The sequence below is a fragment of the Lepus europaeus genome, chromosome 6, assembly GCF_033115175.1.
Source record: "Lepus europaeus isolate LE1 chromosome 6, mLepTim1.pri, whole genome shotgun sequence".
Lineage (NCBI taxonomy): Eukaryota > Metazoa > Chordata > Mammalia > Lagomorpha > Leporidae > Lepus > Lepus europaeus.
In genome coordinates this window covers 64,473,518-64,492,955 of record NC_084832.1, presented here as the reverse complement: position 1 = coordinate 64,492,955, position 19,438 = coordinate 64,473,518, and the positions used below count along the sequence as shown (strand labels likewise).

At 41.5% G+C, this 19,438-nt stretch overlaps 1 pseudogene; it reads left to right on the top strand.

The window, feature by feature from the left end:
• LOC133762101 (heterogeneous nuclear ribonucleoprotein A1-like) overlaps positions 1 to 19,438 on the top strand; it is a 66,931-nt pseudogene that overhangs the window by 21,924 nt on the left and 25,569 nt on the right.

Genomic DNA, 19,438 nt, shown 5'->3' with positions numbered 1-19,438 from the left:
AGCAGTGGAGAATGGCCCAAGCGCTTGAGCCCCTGCACTCATGAGGGAGACCCAGATGGAGTTCCTGGCTCTTGACTTCAGCCTGGCCCAGCCCCAGCCTTGTGCCCATTTGGGGAGTGAACCAGTGGATGGAAGATCTCTTTCTCTCCCCATCTCTCCTTCTCTCTCTTTCTGCAACTCTACCTTTCAAAGAAATAAAATAAACTGCTTCATAAAGACAGAGAACATCAGAACTAATGGTCAAAGGCTAGTGTTCTTTATGATTTCTTTGGATATTTCAGACATTTTGGAGCAAGAGAGAGAGGGAAAGGGAGGGAGGGAGGAAGGCAATATCACTATGTTCATAGAATTGTATCGACACATTACATTGACTGCTTACAACTAATTGAAAATCAAAATTAAAAAATAAAATTTTTTAAAAACACATTTACTGTGCTCACTTTTATATATACAAATACATATATATATATATATATATATATATATATAATTTTCATTTGTTTCTCACTTGGCAACCATTCCTCCTGGTGGCTCTACCTTAGCAAACATATCCAGGTTCTTTTATGTCTTCCTCTCTCCCTCCCTTCCTCCATCCCTCCTTCACTTCCTTCCTGTGCATATCCAGATTCTAATGCATATGACTACAACATTCCTGCGGCAGCCAAGCACCATCATATCTCCTACCAGGTTGCTATGTACCCATGTGTTCCTCCCTGGGGTCAGTTCTCAACATAAGTCCAGAGGGATGCATGGTCACAGGAGTGCTCTGTTCAAAAACTCACAGAAGAATAGAAACTTTCTTAAAAGGCAGGGTGGAGGGGGCAAGGGTTTGGTGCTGCAGTTAAGTCGCCATTTGGGATGCCAGCATCCAGTATTGGCGTGCTTGCTTCGAATCCTAATTACTCTGCTTCTGATTGGCTTCCTGCTAATCTGCACCATGGGAACCAGCAGGTAATGGCTCAGATACTTGGGTCCCCCTGACAAGGAAGATCTGGATGGAGTTCTCTCTCTCTCTCTCTCTCTCTCTCTGTGTGTGTATGTGTGTGTGTGTCTGTCTCTCTCTCTCTTTCTCTTTCCCTGTTTGTGTGTGTGTATGTGTGTGTCTTTCACATGAACAGTGGTTTTTTTCTACTTTCTACTTGTTGAATTCTTTACTTAGTGGAGAGTTAAGCTTGTGATTATAAAATAAACTGAAAGTATGTCATTGTGAAAATTAAAAGAAAAACTAAGAAAGGAAGGAGGAGGGAGTCTGGGATTGTGGGTGGGAGGGCGTCTAGGAAGGAAGTATCACTATGCTCCTAAATCTGTATATATGAAACACATGAAATTTGTTCACCTTATAGAAATAAAAAATAGTTTTAAAAAAACTCACCAATGCCTTTCCATCTTACTCAGAGTGAAAGCCAATGAAACCCCCACAACTCATACTGGTGGTCAAAGTCATCTAGGAAGCCTTAAGTGATCCATGCAACTGGATCGGTTTAGATGGGTCTGGGCCAGGGCCCACACAGGGTCTGGGTCCTATCCAACATCATCTCTCCTGCCCTCCCCTCCTCACTGCACAGGCACTGGCCTTCTCTTGTCCTCCGCATGCTGAACACACTTCCACATCAGGCCTCACTCTTGGCTCTCACATGATTTGTCTCTTGCTTCTCTCCTTGAGCTGACATTCAAGAAACGCCTGTTACATGAATGAGGTATTCCAAGTAACATAACATGGGAAGGGAAAAGTGCACAACTGAGCTTTAGGGTAATGCCCATTAAAACATACTCATTGACTTGAAATTTCTCAACTTTAGCTTCAAAACCTCTTTCAGAAACTTAACTATGGCCTCACTGAGAAGCAGGTGCACTTGGAATGAATACTGCCCTGGTCTGTTCGTTAGAGTTGCTGGGGAATGGCCAAATTCTTCTTTTTCATGCTTTGTTTTCAAGAAATTATAAGAAGAAACGGTAAGAACCACAACAAACAACTATGACTGGGAACTTCCTTTGGGTTCCGGTGTCACACAGTTTTATCCATATAGATTTTAAATTGTATGCCATACTATGCCTAAGAAAGTTTGAATTTAAAACAGCTTAGTATCACATATCATAGAAACATGCTTTTTTGTTTCTCTCTTGGCCTGGAGAACCCTTGTCTGCTCCGTGAGTGAGAGGCTCGGCTTCCCTAGACTGAGAAGCTTCCCCTTACCCCACCACCTAATTGAATCTGAAGAACTTAAACCCTAAAAGGGCAAATGACTTAAGCTAGACCACACTGTTAAGTAGAAACAGAAGTGGAATTCCATCCTGAGCACTGGCACAGGGCTTTTTCTGTGTGCCTTCACACTGCTTTCAAGCACATGGGAAGTCTTCAACTATTAAACCACTGCACATCACCTTCCACTCTCTAACCATGTTAGTTGATGAGATCGATGGCAAGGGCACGAGGGAGACTCAGGGCATTGGGGAAAACGCACATAAAGACTTTTCCAGCAAACCCATTTCCCCATGATGAGTCAGAATTTTTGCAGAAACATTCAGCAGAAAATCAAGTTATCAAAAATACTGAGTAGGACCCTGGTTACAGAATCAGGCTTGTCAGGGAACAACAAACAGAGAGTGATTTCTACCTTCAGTGGGAGAATGTGCTAATAAACTGTGGCAACGCTCGCATCGTGGAATCTCTCAGTACTTTTAAAACAGATAAGGGAACTGTTTTCATCAGAAGGCTGTCCACAAAGCAAGTGAGGAAAGACAGCTGATGATAGCAATTGGTGTAACAATTCACCAAGCAGGATCCCTATCTTGAAGTGTGCTTGTATGAGCATGGAGAAGGTGAAAAGGGGATGCACTCCTCCTAGGGACACTCCAGGGACACTGGCTTTCTTAGGAGAGTAGAATTGGAAGGAATGCCAAGGGAGGCTCTTCACTTTATCCTAAGGCAACAACTGGGCCACCTCAAGCAAGCTTTCTGTTTTAAGTCCCAGCAAATTGGATGAAAATCAAGTCTTGGTGAAAGAAACAGAAGCATTTTCACTGTCTCTTCAGCATATAATCATCTGATTTGGTGGATCTGGACCCACATGAAAAGTCACTTAAAAAAGTGTTCATTGTCACAGGTGTATAACTCTAAATCCCCACCTGATGTGGGGAGGGTAAACAGTCCTCTGTTGACAGAAACCAGGGGGGAAAGAAAGAAATCATACAATGGAGACGCTGCGGGCCTTACTAAAATTCTATCAGAAAGAAGGTGAAGTCAGGCAGAATTAAATGAGAAGCCAGATTGTGAGTCAGCTATGGTAGCTTGGTAGTGCATCTAATCTTCAGTCAAGCAGTAGAAGGGATGCTCTTGGTGGGATGCTCCAGGCTCCCCATAATTGCAGATGATAGTGACTTGGAAGAACCTCAGAGAACAAAGTTTGACAATCAGGACAAATATGCAACTGCAGAGACCACTAATTTTTCCCTTAAGGGATGCATCACCTTCAGGTTTCCTGAGAAGCAAAAGGTATAAAAATTATAACCTAGGGTCAAAGTTAATTTATTTTTCACAGATACTATTAATCACCCAAAATCACTCAGGCAGTGTTCTACATGCAGATATATGGCAGTGAACAAGGCGAAGTTCTTGCCTTCAAGGTGTTGCCAGTAGACTGTGTAATGCTGCTGATGAGCAAGTAAACAAATAACGTAATGGCAGGTGGAAACAGATGTTATGGAGGCATAGCAACAGGCTAAAGGAATAATGGTGGACTGGTATTATTTTTAAAGAAGTGGCCGGATGGATGCTCTAAAGAGCTGACCTAAAATGGAATCATGAATGAATTGAGAAAACAAGTCAGGTGAAGATTTAGGGGGAGTATTGAAGGCAGAGGGAACAGTAAGCACGAAGGCCTGTGTGGAATCAAATTGGGTGTAGGAAGAACATCAAGAAGTCTGGTGTAAGTCTGGTGCGGCAAAAGTAGATGAGTAAAGGATAGCTACAGGAAATTATGAGGGCTTGTAGGCCAGATTTTATTCTGGACAGCTTTTGTAGAACAGTGACTTGATGTGACTTACATTTTTAAAAGATCATTCTTGTTGCAGTGTGAAGGGTGAATTGTAGAGGAATAAATATGAAAGCAGGCAGATTGGGGGGGGGGAGTTTCCTGCCTCCTTCAAATCAAGAGATGACAGTGGCTTAGCTTAGATTGCAGCTGATGAGGGTGGTAAGGAATTATCAGATTCAGCATGCCTGCTTCCCCTCGCCTACTGTCTCATACTCTCATCCATTACCTTCATTCCTCTTGTCCTTCTACATCATCACTCTCTGACATTTATTTACTTATTTACTGAGTTCACAATCAGGTACTCTCCACTGGAATATATTTTCCATACAAACAGTAGTCTTTGGTTCTTGTACTTATTTACTACAATGCCCAGACTAGTATCTGATATACAGTAAGTGTTCAGTAAAAACTTGCAGAGTAAATTAATTGTTAAGCTGTAGACTACCAGGACATACTTTGACAGTAGAACCAACACAACCTGCTAGTATATTACATTTGGGATGGGAGAAAAAAGGAGCAGAGATGAATTCTAGGTTTTTAGCCAGAGCAATTGGCTGTAATGTACTAAGAGAGAAAGAAGCAAGTTTGAGGGGCAGGAATCAAGAGCTTGAGTTTGGAAAGATTAGGTTTGCATGTGGCTCTCAGAGATTCAAGAACAGAGACTGAGTCAACGGGAATACACCAGCGTGGAGCTTAATAGGGAGACCTTGACTAGAGACATAAACTTGTAGAGTTTTTAGCCTTACAGTGTTTATGAAGAGATGAAACTGGAAGGTGGATTGCAAGAAGGGAAGAGAATTTTTGAGGAACTCAGATTTTAGAGACAGAGAAATGGAGAAAGAGCTGGTAATACAGACCAAGAAGGATGGGAAAGTGAACTAGGAGGGACAACGGGCCAACGTAAAATTCCAGGAGACAAGAGGAGTGCCAAGGAGGCAATGTGACCAGTGGTTGCTTACAGGTCTCCTAAGACCAACAAGGAGAGACAATTATTTGATGTGAATACATGAAGATTCTTGGTAACCTGGATATGCACAGTGATTAGTGTCCTGGGTCTATCAGAACTAAGTAGCACCAACTGGAATGACTTAAAACAGCAGAAACTCCTTCTTTCACAGCATTGGACAAAGTCCCAAATCAAGATAGAGCAGGCCCATGCTCTCTGTGAAGGATCTAGGGAAGAGTCTCTGTCTTCTCTTCTTATAAGGACACCTGTCATATGGTGTTGAAGGCCCACCCTGATTCAGCATGGCCTCATCCTAACCATTTATATCTGCAACAACCCCATCCTCAAAAAAGGTCTAACACATATTTTCAGGAATATAGTTCAACCCATACAGCACAGTTTCAGGGGACTAGTGGGTGAAGGCAGAAGGCGAGATGAAGACAGACAAGATGTCTCTTGATAATTTGGCTACCAAGGCCATAGAGATTGTGTTATTATTAGTAGGGAGATATACAATGTCTGAGAGTTTTTATTTTCTGTTTATAAGATATAAGATATTTTACCAGGATTGGATACTGGTGGGAAGTTGGCATAATGGGAGAAATTGCAATGCAAAGAAAAATGGGGTGAAATGTAATCTAGGGCACACGTGGAATTGTTGAGATATAGGAGCAGGTGCAGTTCATCCATTGGTATCAGGAAAGGAGGCAGGGAACTGACACAGGGGAGTTGGTAGATGTCTTCAAAGGAGATAAGATAATTTTCTTTTGCTTGTTCTGTTTTGTTCTATTTTCAGAATGCAAGGGATGTCAGAGATTTGAATAGACAGAAGAAGGATGATGGCGTCATCCAGAGAGTAGGAGGGAGAGTGACCAGGAATTGACAAGTGAGGTTATTTTTTGAGTGTTCTTCGAGAAGGAAAAAGAGGTCCAAGAATGAAAAGAGACTGAGGATGGAAATACTGCAGAGGCTAAAAACCAAAGAGATATCTATTGTCGTGAAGATGGGGAAGTGGGGAGCAGAGGAAAAGGAAGTACATGAGGCACATGGGTGGGAGGCACGTAGGAGAGGACACAGCTCCTCTATCCTGCCCTTCTTTCCATTCCCTCCATTGTAGTTGGATACATCAAAGTCCTAGTCATCACTCAAGGTCAGGATTGCAAGAAACAAATGAAGACTGAAGACACAAGTGTCTTCAGTCTCAAATAAACAAAGGGGCTTTGCTCCAATGAGTCAAATGATTGAGTCACAAGATTGACCCAGTTCTCATAAGATGGTTCCCTGCAACCTTCTTCCTTAAGATCCTTGAAGGGATGTCCAAAGCAGTTCAAGTTTCCAGTAAGGTACATATTATTTGATATGTGTGGGGTTTTTAAAACACTTCTCTCTTAATAAATATATATTGAGCATTAAGGATACAATAGGGATTGAAACAGAAGTGGTCTTTCTGCCTTCATGGAAGATAAGTCACTAGGGTGGGAGGCAGATCATTGAATAACTAAATACATTAAACATGGTAAAAACCACGATGAGAAAATGAAGACAGTTGCTCGCAGGATTATAGGTACAAGGTACTCATCTCCACTGAGTTCTCTACAACAAACTGGAAACTGCATGGAGACTCGAACTACCAGCACTGCCAGCCAGTGCTGACCTCCTCCCCCTCAGCTAGGCTTCCATTGTAGGGTCAGCTGCCCAGAACCGCCTTTCCCAGGATCTATGCTTCTATACTTATGCCAGCTTTGATGTCTGGAACTTTCTACACAGAAGTGGGAAGTTGTTACTTTTCAGGATGGAATGCAAGTATGGGGCTGACTTCCTCTGCAATTCAGCTGCTCTAGCCTCCTCCTTCCTACCTGATGCAGTTCAGCCTATCAAGGAAGCTGAGCTCCTTGGAGAAAGCAAAGTCTTCAATCCCAAGTGGTTATTTTATAGAATGCAAGATAATGCGACTACTCCTCATGTCACACAAGGTTCCTCCTACATATACTAATACTTACCCATACCAACCCCTTCCTCCATACATGCACACACATACACTGCACACACACACACGACCCTTGGACTTTGAAAAAATGTGTTTCTAGTTGTTTTAAAGGATTCTTAATAATTTTTTAAATTTCCATTTCCATTTTTATTTCTGTTATCTTGTAAAAATCCTAGAAGGCATAATAAGTGGCAAAATCAAGAGATTTTAAGTCAGGATTCTACAATTAACTGATGTTATGATCTTGGACAAGTTAATCAACTACTTTGAGCTGTATGTTTCTCAGCTTAAAATTAGGAAATTGGTCTAGAATCAATGATCCCCAAACTGTTTTCATAGTGAAACTCTGTTTTTTTTTTTTTTTTAAAGAAAAGATTAGAGGATGGGATCTCCAACTTAGAGCAGAGTGGCCCTTAGGAAACAGAGGCAAGGGCAGCTTGACTTCTTTCTCCTTTCTGTGTCAGCTCTCAGGCGATCTGTACTTGGAAATGCACCTGGAAGACCATTGGCCTGGAAGATATTCCCATTCCTCTCAGCTTCATAAGCTGTGAATCATTCAAAGACCTGGAACTGAAACGGTGGATTTATATTTACTTATTAAATGGAATCTGACCTCAAAAGGCTCTTCCATCTCACTGACAGGTGATTTGGAAAGGAAAGAGACTACCCTGGGTCAAAAAGGAAGGTATTCAGGGCTGCTGCTGTGGCACAGCAGGTTAAAGCCCTGGCCTGCAGCACTGGCATTTCATATGGGCACTGTACCAAGTCCTGGCTGCTCCACTTCCAATCCAGCTTCCAGATCTCTGCACCTGGGAAAGCAGTGGAGGATGGCCCAGTTCCTTGGGCCCCTGCACCCATGTGGGAGAACCGGAGGAAGCTCTTGACTCCTGGCTTCAGTTAGTCTCAGCTCCGACCATTGTGGCCATTTGGGGAGTGAACCAGTGGATAGGAAGACCTCTCTGTCTCTACTTCTCTTTGTAATTCTTTCAAATAAATAAAATAAATATTTTAAAATAAAAAATAAATAAAAAGGAAAGTATTCAAGAAAATGAGTTCTAAATTATTTGGAGGTGGGGGGAGAGGGAAATCAAGAATCAGAAAAGTGTGATTTGGGGGAATAAGGGGAAGAAACACATTTCGAAAGCAAACACAAAGCTAGTAGCCATTACTAATAAATAATAGAGCCAAGTCATGACATGTTTCTTCTGCCAAAAATGACATCACTGATGAGCAAAGCTGCAGGTCTTTACTGTGTGTGTGAGCACAAGGCCACACCAAGCTCCAGGGCAGCAGCACACAGACCACGAACATGCAGGAAGGCTGAGGGGGGAAGAACTTATTCTTTCTTCTGTCTGCTCTTCTCCTACCCGGTCCGCTCTGAAAATACAACATGAGACTGCGAATTCAAGTTATTCTTAAATAACAGGGAAAATAGGCCGCTGCCTTCTAACCGACTTGAAAACAAGATAACTTATTCAGAAATATTTTAGGCGGAAGCGGAGCCGAGTGCGGCGGGGGCCAGCCGTGTGCGGCGGAAGCGGAGCCGAGTGCGGCGGGGGCCAGCCGTGTGCGGCGGAAGCGGAGCCGAGTGCGGCGGGGGCCAGCCGTGTGCGGCGGAAGCGGAGCCGAGTGCGGCGGGGGCCAGCCGTGTGCGGCGGAAGCGGAGCCGAGTGCGGCGGGGGCCAGCCGTGTGCGGCGGAAGCGGAGCCGAGTGCGGCGGGGGCCAGCCGAGTGCGGCGGGGGCCAGCCGAGTGCGGCGGAAGCGGAGCCGAGTGCGGCGGGGGCCAGCCGAGTGCGGCGGAAGCGGAGCCGAGTGCGGCGGGAGCCGAGTGCGGCGGGAGCCGTGTGACAGAATCTCACCAGCGCGGGAACCAACGGAGGAGGGTAAGACCTCAGAAACCCAAGACATTGAGGGGGGAGGGAAACAGAGGCCTCACCCTTCACTCAACAAGCAAAACAAAGAGCACTGCGATCTTACATATCTAAAGTGCAGCCAAACTCAATAACTTTAGCAAAACTGGAGAACACATTGAGGGCTGAATAAACTCTTGGTGTGGTCCCAGAGGTAGATCAAACGAATACTCACAGAGGCCAGATTTCAACTACCCTCAACTCCACTCCCAACTGAGTCAAAAAAAAAAAAAAAAAAAAAAAAACCATAAATTATCTCCAACATGCCAAACAATAAACATAGAAGCCGAGGTAACAAAAGCAAGGAAGACACTATGACGCCCCCAAAGGAGAAAGACACGCCAAAGCAAGATTATGAAGATGAAGAGATAGAGGAAATGCAAGAAGCAGATCTCAAAAAAGTGATAGGAACATTAAGAAATTCTCAAAAACAAATTCTTGAACTACAGAAATCCTTAATGGACAAGATAGAAAATCTCTCCCGTGAAAATGAAATATTAAGGAGAAATCAAAATGAAATGAAAAAACTAGTAGAACATAAAATTGAGATACTGACAAAAAACCTCAATGAAATGAAGAACTCAATGGATCAAATGGCAAACACACTAGAGAGCCTTAAAAACAGAATGGGTGAAGCAGAAGAGAGAATATCGGAATTAGAAGACAGAGAACAGGAAAGGAAACAGGAAAATCAAAGAAAAGAAGAAGAAATCAGAAATCTAAAAAACACTGTCAGGAATCTACAGGATACTATTAAAAAACCCAACATTCGGGTTCTAGGAGTTCCTGAAGGCATGGAAAGGGAGAAAGGATTAGAAGGCCTTTTTAGTGAGATACTAGCAGAAAATTTCCCAGGTTTGGAGAAAGACAGAGGCATCCTAGTACAGGAAGCTCATAGAACCCCTAATAAACATGACCAAAAGAGAACCTCACCACGTCACGTCATAATCAAATTCACCACAGTGAAACACAAAGAAAAGATCCTAAAATGTGCAAGAGAGAAACGCCAGATTACTCTCAGAGGATCTCCAATTAGACTTACAGCTGACTTCTCATCAGAAACCCTACAAGCCAGGAGAGAATGGCAAGATATAGCCCAGGTACTAAGAGAGAAAAACTGCCAGCCCAGAATATTATATCCTGCAAAGCTCTCATTTGTGAATGAAGGTGAAATAAAGACCTTTCACAGCAAACAGAAACTGAAAGAATTTGTCGCCACTCGTCCAGCCCTGCAAAAGATGCTTAAAGATGTATTACATACAGAAACACAGAAACACAGTAGCCAATATGAAGGAAGGTAAAGGAAGGAAACCTCACAACAAAAGAACACAGGAATCTCAAACCAGATATCAGAAAATATCTTTGGTAAATGGCAGGGCAAAGTTACTCCTTCTCAATAGTAACATTGAATGTTAATGGCTTGAACTGTCCAGTTAAAAGACACCGATTGGCGGATTGGGTTAAGGAACAAAACCCATCTTTTTGCTGCTTACAAGAAACTCATCTTTCCAACAATGATCCATACAGACTGAAAGTGAAAGGCTGGAAAAAGATATACCATGCCAACAGAAATGAAAAAAGAGCAGGTGTAGCCATCTTAATATCGGACAACATAAACTTTACCATAAAAACTGTCAGGAGAGACAAAGAGGGACACTATTTAATGATTAAGGGATCCATTCAACAGGAAGATATAACAATTATCAATGTATATGCACCGAATCACAGGGCACCAGCTTATTTAAAAGACTTGTTAAGGGACTTAAAGGGAGACTTAGACCCCAATACAATAGTACTGGGGGACTTCAATACTCCACTCTCAGAGATAGACAGATCATCAGGACAGAAGATCAACAAGGAGACAGCAGATTTAAATGACACTATAGCTCAAATGGATCTAACAGATATCTACAGAACATTTCATCCTACATCTAAGGACTTTACATTCTTCTCAGCAGTATATGGAACCTTCTCTAGGATTGACCACATACTAGGCCATAAAGCAAGTCTCAGCAAATTCAAAAGAATTAGAATCATACCATGCAGCTTCTCAGACCACAAAGGAATGAAATTGGAAATTAGCAACTCGGGAATCCCCAGAGCACGTGCAAACACATGGAGATTGAACAACATGCTCCTGAATGAACAATGGGTCATAGAAGAAATTAAAAGAGAAATCAAAAATTTTCTGGAAGTAAATGAGGATAACAACACAACATACCAAAACCTATGGGATACAACAAAAGCAGTGTTAAGAGGGAAGTTTATATCAATAGGTGCCTACATCAAGAAATTGGAGAGGCACCAAATAGAAGAGCTTTCAAGTCATCTCAAGGATCTAGAAAATCTGCAGCAAACCAAACCCAAACCCAGTAGAAGAAGGGAAATAATTAAAATCAAAGAAGAAATCAACAAGATTGAATCCAAAAAAACATTACAAAAAATCAGCCAAACGAGGAGCTGGTTTTTTGAAAAAATAAACAAAATTGACACCCCATTGACCCAACTCACTAAAAAAAGAAGAGAAAAGACCCAAATCAATAGGATCAGAGATGAAAAAGGAAACATAACAACAGACACAACAGAAATAAAAAGAATCATCAGAAATTACTACAAGGACTTGTATGCCAGCAAACAGGGAAATCTATCAGAAATGGACAGATTCTTGGACACATACAACCTACCTAAATTGAGCCAGGAAGACATAGGAAACCTAAACAGACCCATAACTGACACAGAAATAGAAACAGTAATAAAGGCCCTCCCAACAAAGAAAAGCCCAGGACCAGATGGATTCACCGCTGAGTTCTACCAGACATTTAGAGAAGAACTAACTCCAATGCTTCTCAAACTATTCAGAGCAATCGAAAAAGAAGGAATTCTCCCAAATTCTTTCTATGAAGCCAGCATCACCTTAATTCCTAAGCCGGAAAAAGATGCAGCATTGAAAGAGAATTACAGACCAATATCCCTGATGAACATAGATGCAAAAATCCTCAATAAAATTCTGGCCAATAGAATGCAACAACACATCAGAAAGATCATCCACCCAGACCAAGTGGGATTTATCCCTGGTATGCAAGGATGGTTCAACGTCCGCAAAACAATCAACGTAATACACCACATTAACAGACTGCAGAAGAAAAACCATATGATTCTCTCAATAGACGCAGAGAAAGCATTTGATAAAATACAACACCCTTTCATGATGAAAACTCTAAGCAAACTGGGTATGGAAGGAACATTCCTCAATACAATCAAAGCAATATATGAAAAACCCACGGCCAACATCCTATTGAATGGGGAAAAGTTGGAAGCATTTCCGCTGAGATCTGGTACCAGACAGGGATGCCCACTCTCACCACTGCTATTCAATATAGTTCTGGAAGTTTTAGCCAGAGCTATTAGGCAAGAAAAAGAAATTAAAGGAATACAAATCGGGAAGGAAGAAGTCAAACTATCCCTCTTTGCAGATGATATGATTCTTTATTTAGGGGACCCAAAGAACTCTACTAAGAGACTATTGGAACTCATCGAAGAGTTTGGCAAAGTAGCAGGATATAAAATCAATCCACAAAAATCAACAGCCTTTGTATACACAGGCAATGCCAAGGCTGAGGAAGAACTTCTAAAATCAATCCCATTCACAATAGCCACAAAAACAATCAAATACCTTGGAATAAACTTAACCAAGGACGTTAAAGAACTCTATGATGAAAACTACAAAACCTTAAAGAAAGAAATAGAAGAGGATACCAAAAAATGGAGAAATCTTCCATGCTCATGGATTGGAAGAATCAATATCATCAAAATGTCTATTCTCCCAAAAGCAATTTATACATTCAATGCAATACCAATCAAGATACCGAAGACATTCTTCCCAGATCTGGAAAAAATGATACTGAAATTCATATGGAGACACAGAAGACCTCGAATAGCCAAAGCAATCTTGTACAACAAAAACAAAGCCGGAGGCATCACAATACCTGATTTTAGGACATACTACAGGGCAGTTGTTATCAAAACAGCATGGTACTGGTACAGAAACAGATGGATAGACCAATGGAACAGAATAGAAACACCAGAAATCAATCCAAACATCTACAGCCAACTTATATTTGATCAAAAATCCAAAACTAATCCCTGGAATAAGGACAGTCTATTCAATAAATGGTGCTGGGAAAACTGGATTTCCATATGCAGAAGCTTAAAGCAAGACCCATACCTTTCACCTTACACAAAAATTCACTCAACGTGGATTAAAGACTTAAATCTACGGCCCGAAACCATCAAATTATTAGAGAGCATTGGAGAAACCCTGCAAGATATAGGTACAGGCAAAGACTTTTTGGAAAAGACCCCAGGAGCACAGGCAGTCAAAACCAAAATTAACATTTGGGATTGCATCAAATTGAGAAGTTTCTGTACTTCGAAAGAAATAATCAGGAAAGTGAAGAGGCAACCGACAGAATGGGAGAAAATATTTGCAAACTATACTACAGATAAAGGGTTGATAACCAGAATCTACAAAGAAATCAAGAAATTCCACAACAACAGAACAAACAACCCACTGAAGAGATGGGCCAAGGACCTCAATAGACACTTTTCAAAAGAAGAAATCCAAATGGCCAACAGACACATGAAAAAATGTTCAAGATCACTAGCAATCAGAGAAATGCAAATCAAAACCACAATGAGGTTTCACCTCACCCCGGTGAGAATGGCTCACATCCAGAAATCTACCAACAATAGATGCTGGAGAGGATGTGGGGAAAAAGGGACACTAACCCACTGTTGGTGGGAATGCAAACTGGTTAAGCCATTATGGAAGTCAGTCTGGAGATTCCTCAGAAACCTGAACATAACCCTACCATACAACCCAGCCATCCCACTCCTTGGAATTTACCCAAAGGAAATTAATTTGGCTAATAAAAAAGCCATCTGCACATTAATGTTTATTGCAGCTCAATTCACAATAGCTAAGACCTGGAACCAACCCAAATGCCCATCAACAGTAGACTGGATAAAGAAATTATGGGACATGTACTCCATAGAATACTATACAGCAGTAAGGAACAATGAAACCCAGTCATTTGAAACAAGATGGAGGGATCTGGAAAACATCATGCTGAGTGAATTAAGCCAGTCCCAAAGAGACAAATATCATTTCTTTTCCCTGATCGGCGACAACTAACTGAGCACCAAAGGGGAAACCTACGGAAATGAAATGGACACTATAAGAAACAATGACCTGATCAGCTTAGGTCCTGACTCTAGATATAGAATGTAATACTTTATCCTTATACTTTGCGTTTCTGTGTGGGCACAAACTGATGAGCTCTTTACTAATGATATACTGAAGTGATCCTCTGTATATAAAGAGAATTGGAAATGAAAAAAAAAAATAACAACCTGGTATTGAAGGGGAAATGGCATAGAAAGTTAATTAATTTGAAAAAAAAAATCATGTGGGTTCTCTGTCTTTAATGTGCTGTACATTGCTATTTGATGCTATAATTAGTAATCCAATGGTAGTTTTTTTCACTTTGTAGTGCTATATGGGCAAAATGTTGAAAACTTTACCTAATATATACTAAGCTGATCTTCTGTATACAAAGAGAATTGAAAATGAATCCTTACATGAATGGAAGGGGAGAGGGAGCGGGAGAGGGGAGGGTTGCGGGCGGGAGGGAATTTACGGGAGGGGGGAAGCCATTGTAACCCATAAGCTGTACTTTGGAAATTTATATTCATTAAATAAAAGTTAAAAAAAAAAAAAAAAAAAAAAAAGAAATATTTTAGGTCCCTGTGTGATGGAATAGCCCTGATAGCTCACTACATTTATCTCCTAATTGAGACAGATCAAATAATATGTCATAAGGAACTAAAAACCACAGAAAATCATGATGTAACTTCTAGAAGTGCCAATTTTAGTGATAGTAAGTTATTTAAAAAGTAATTTAAAAATGTTTATTGATTTATTTATTTGAAAGGCAAAGAGAGAGAGAGGGAGTAGGAGAGAGAGAATCATCCATCTGCTGGTTCACTCCCCAAAAGGCTGCACCAGCTGGGGCTGGGCCAGGACAAGGCCCAGAGCCAGAAACCCCATCCGCACCCCACCATGAATAGTCTGGATTCAAGTACCTGGGCTTGGTACTTGTTTTCCCAAGTACATTATCGGGGATCAGGAACAGAGGCAAAGCAGCCAGGACTCAAACTAGCGCACTGATACAAGATGCTGGCATTGCAAACAGCGGCTCCTCCCACTGAGCCACAGCACTGGCCCCTAAAAGCCATTTTCACCTGTATTACATATATAATATTATACATATTATGGGGCAGAATACAATACTTTTTTTTAGATTCTAGCTTGATACCTTCGTGGCATCTAACACACAGATCAGGCACTCACTTCCACTCTTTCCCATTAGGGATATGTCTAGTGACCACACAAATCAAGAGTAATTCACATGTGAGGATTCTGGCATCTGATGACAGAAAACAAACCTCGATCATAGCATAAGACAATCTGAGACCAGTCAGGGCACTGTGTCCACAAAGAGAAATGATCAGGTGGGTCTTTGTGTCCCTCAGGTATTTAACATTTGTTCTTAGAATGGCAAGAACTTGCCAGCATGTAATCCTCCTTTGGGGTATTCTCAGAGTTTCAGATATCCCAGGGGTAACATAGTATTTTTAGTTCACCCTTTAATTTGTGATAATTCTATAAAAACAAATATATTTTATAAAAACAAACCCTAAGCATAAACAAGGAGCTGATAAAGATTTGTTCCAAATGACTTTAAAATTTAGTCAAAACAACTGTCAAAAATGATAATGAATTCATAAACTATTCAGCAATTGCAATGTTGGTAGCAATTTCAATATTGTTATTCTGAAGCTGGTATGGGCTTATGGGAAGATAGAGCAAATGAATAATTACACTATATTCTACCAATCTCATGGAATTTTCCTAGACTATAATATCACCAAAAGATCATAGTTTTCTGTTCATGTCTCTCTTTTTTCTCTAATTCCTTGCAAATGATGCAAAGCAATATATGGATTCTTCATTTTTTTCTTATCTCTGTATTATTTTGCATACAGAAATCTCTGATGTGGCAATCTGCCCTACTTGAACAGGTTTCTAAACCTCAGTCTCAGAGAAAGACTCAGATTATGGAATATTTTGCCTTTTAAGACATTTAAAGTCTTGCTGAAAGCTACCCCACTCTTTCCCAGAGCTTTTATATTAATGGAGCCTAAGACAGGTGAAGGGCAAGGGTAAGGTGTGATTTGTTCACCCTGTTGTGGCTTAGCTAGAAGGCCTGGCTCAGAGATTCCACGAACAAAAGACTCCTAACTCGAAGTGACTTTTTGACTTTTCTTAAACTGAGAAGCAGCTGGAAGCCTCACTAACTAAACAGAAATTTATTTTATTTTATTTTATTTTAGACAGATAGAGTTAGACAGTGAGAGAGACAGACAGAGAGAAAGGTCTTCCTTCCGTTGGTTCACCCCCCAAATGGCCACTACAGCTGGAGCTATGCCGATCCGAAGCCAGGAGCCAGAAGCCAGGAGCCAGGAGCCAAGCTCTTGGGCCATCCTTCACTACCCTTCCGGGCCACAGCAGAGAGCTGGACTAGAAGAGGAGCAACCGGGACTAGAACCAGGTCCCATATGGGATGCTAGCGCTGCAGGCAGAGGATTAACCAAGTGAGCCATGGCGCCGGCCCCATTAAACACGAATTTAAGCATAGATGCTCCCAGACCCCCATCACCCACTGGGCTGGACAAGCGCGCTGAAGGAGATGACATGCAAATGGCCTGGGAATGAAGGGAAAAAACAAAGCGGGAGGCAGAAGGTGCTCAGTTGGCCCTCTTCCAAGCCCTCGGAACTTTAAGACTTCCTTGCAGTCCTACGTCTTAGAGAATCAGTTTCCCTTACAGCCCACATGTCTTCTTCAGAGACGGGAGAGGAACACTCATTTGTTCTAGCCTCTGCTGGTCACCTCTAAGTATGCCTTTGTAATCAGCAAACTGCTAAGTAATCAATCAGATGGACACAACAAGTAGTTGAAGATATACTTGCCTCCTTTAAAAATTACACATGATCTTTGACTTACAGTAGATTTAAAGATCTTTCAATATTTTATTGAAAATATCTTACGTCAAAAGGCATCTAACACACCTAATGTGCTGAACATCAGAACTTAGCTTCACCTACGTTAAGCACGCTCAGAACATTGACATTAGCCCAAAGATGGGAAAAATCATTCAGCACAAAGCTTATTTTATAACATAGGGGTGAGTATCTCATGTAATTTATTGAATATTGTAGCAAAGGTACACACCAGAATGGTTGTATGGGTATACTTTATCACCATCATAAAGTCAAAAAATCAAAGGTCAAACCACTGTGAATCGGGGACCATTAGTGATTATTTTTGCAACATGAGTAATTTTCTCTGAATTCTTTTAAGTCCCTATTTCCCAACATATCTATCTTTGGGTTTTTAAATAGGCAATGGGGACCCATTGTAGGTATTTGACCTAGGAAGTTCATTGGAAATCTGTCTTCATTTAAGTGGCACATTTACTATGTCACACCTTCAAGGTCAAAGGCTCAGAAGTGTAATCTGAGAGTAGAGAGATCTCTGAGCTGGGAATTTGAGCCTTCACACCAAACTAGTAACCCTGAGAGATGTATTCTAAACTCTTCTTCCACTTGCCCATCTGTAAATTGGGAAGGTACTAAGTGTCCTATTGCCTACTCAGAAATGTATGTACTCTTCCAGCCATTGGTCAAGATGAGCACTCCCATGTGAGGGAGGGCAGAGAAGGCATAGGGGGAACTTCTGGAACTTCTGAAGAGGAGTGAGAGTAAGTGTGTCAAGGGATGAAAGGAAGTGGTGCAGACACTAGGTTTGGCAATGGTAGAAAAGCAAGACCAGTGACGTGCAGGGCAACAAGAGATTTATTAAAATGACTGAATCTGCCTTAGCTCTTGCAGTCCTAGTTGGCTGGTGGGGTGAATGCAACCTTATAGAGTCCCTAAAACAAAAAGTCTCCCTTCATAAGCTTTGTCTCATGTGGGCCCATCCCTCCCAGAGGTAACTTAACTGCTGTTTATTTGAGGCTATCTTTCTTGAACATTCTCTTCTAATTACAAAGACACTTATGTGTATATAAATACCTTAATTAAAAATATAAAACTGCAAGGCAGGAGGTTAGACTTTACAAATAATTACTTTAATAACCTGGAACTGCACTAAACTTTCAGGATACCTTGTATCTCTTTATATCATTTTAACTCTGAATTTTTACTAACTCTTTAATTCTAAGAATTCTTAAGTTCATGCTGATGACTACCAACATTTTAATTAGAATTTTACTCAGATTTTTAAATTTTCCAAAGTGAACTCGATTACTTATATTTAATTACATGATCCATATTCTATAGAATGTGCTTATATTTTTCTATTTTGCATCTGTGCTAGATATGGGATGTTGGCACTGCAAGTAACAGCTTAACCTGCTGCACCACAATGCAGTTTCCTAAAAGATAATTTTTAGTTCTTTAAGAAGAAGTCTACAAAGATGAATGGAAGAAAGTCTATTATATTCAACATGCAGGATTCTTGGCATGAGAGCATCCAACTGGTACAGCAACACACGCCACATACTAAAATGAATACTTGTGCACAAGTACTTCATGACATGATAAAAATAAAGCTTACTTTTTTTTTTTTTTTTTTGGACAGGCAGAGTTACACAGTGAGAGAGAGAGAAAGAGAGAGAGAGAGAGAGAGGTCTTCCTTTTCCATTGGTTCACCCCCCAAATGGCCACCATGGCTGGTGTGCTGCGGCTGGCGCGCTGCACCCATCCAAAGCCAGGAGCCAGGTGCTTCTCCTGGTCTCCCATGCGGTGCAGGGCCCAAGCACCTGGGCCATCCTCCACTGCACTCCCGGGCCACAGCAGAGAGCTGGACTGGCAGAGGAGCAAAAGGGACAGAATGAGGTGCCCCGACCGGGACTAGAACCCGGCGTGCCGGTGCCACAGGTGGAGGATTAGCCAAGTGAGCTGAACACTCAACAATAATATGACTAGATTTTCTCCGTTTTCTTCCAGGGGAAAAAAGAGTTCAAATACCAGACTATCTGGTTCAAGGCCAAACCCCTAACTACTCCGGAACTTGGTTGGTCCCAGTCCATCTAGTCACTATATCCCTGGTGGCTGCCCCAGCCTTGAACAGATGAGGCCCTGGAAGACTGGTCTGTGGCCAGCTCAGGTGTGCTCAAGGAAACTACTTTATGGGAGACTCTTTGTGAAGTCCTCTTTGCACCTCATCCCTACACACAGGGATGTGCAGCGAACATTGGCAGGTGTACCTTCACCACTCCGACAAAAGTGGAAGCTGATGTGGAATTATAAGTTATTAAAAGTTGGTTATATAGTCTCAGGAAAAGAAAAAGAATTTTTTTTTTCTGTGATAAAATTTCTGTGAGAACTAGGGCCTGTGCGGTGGCGCACTAGGTTAATCCTCCGCCTGCGGTACT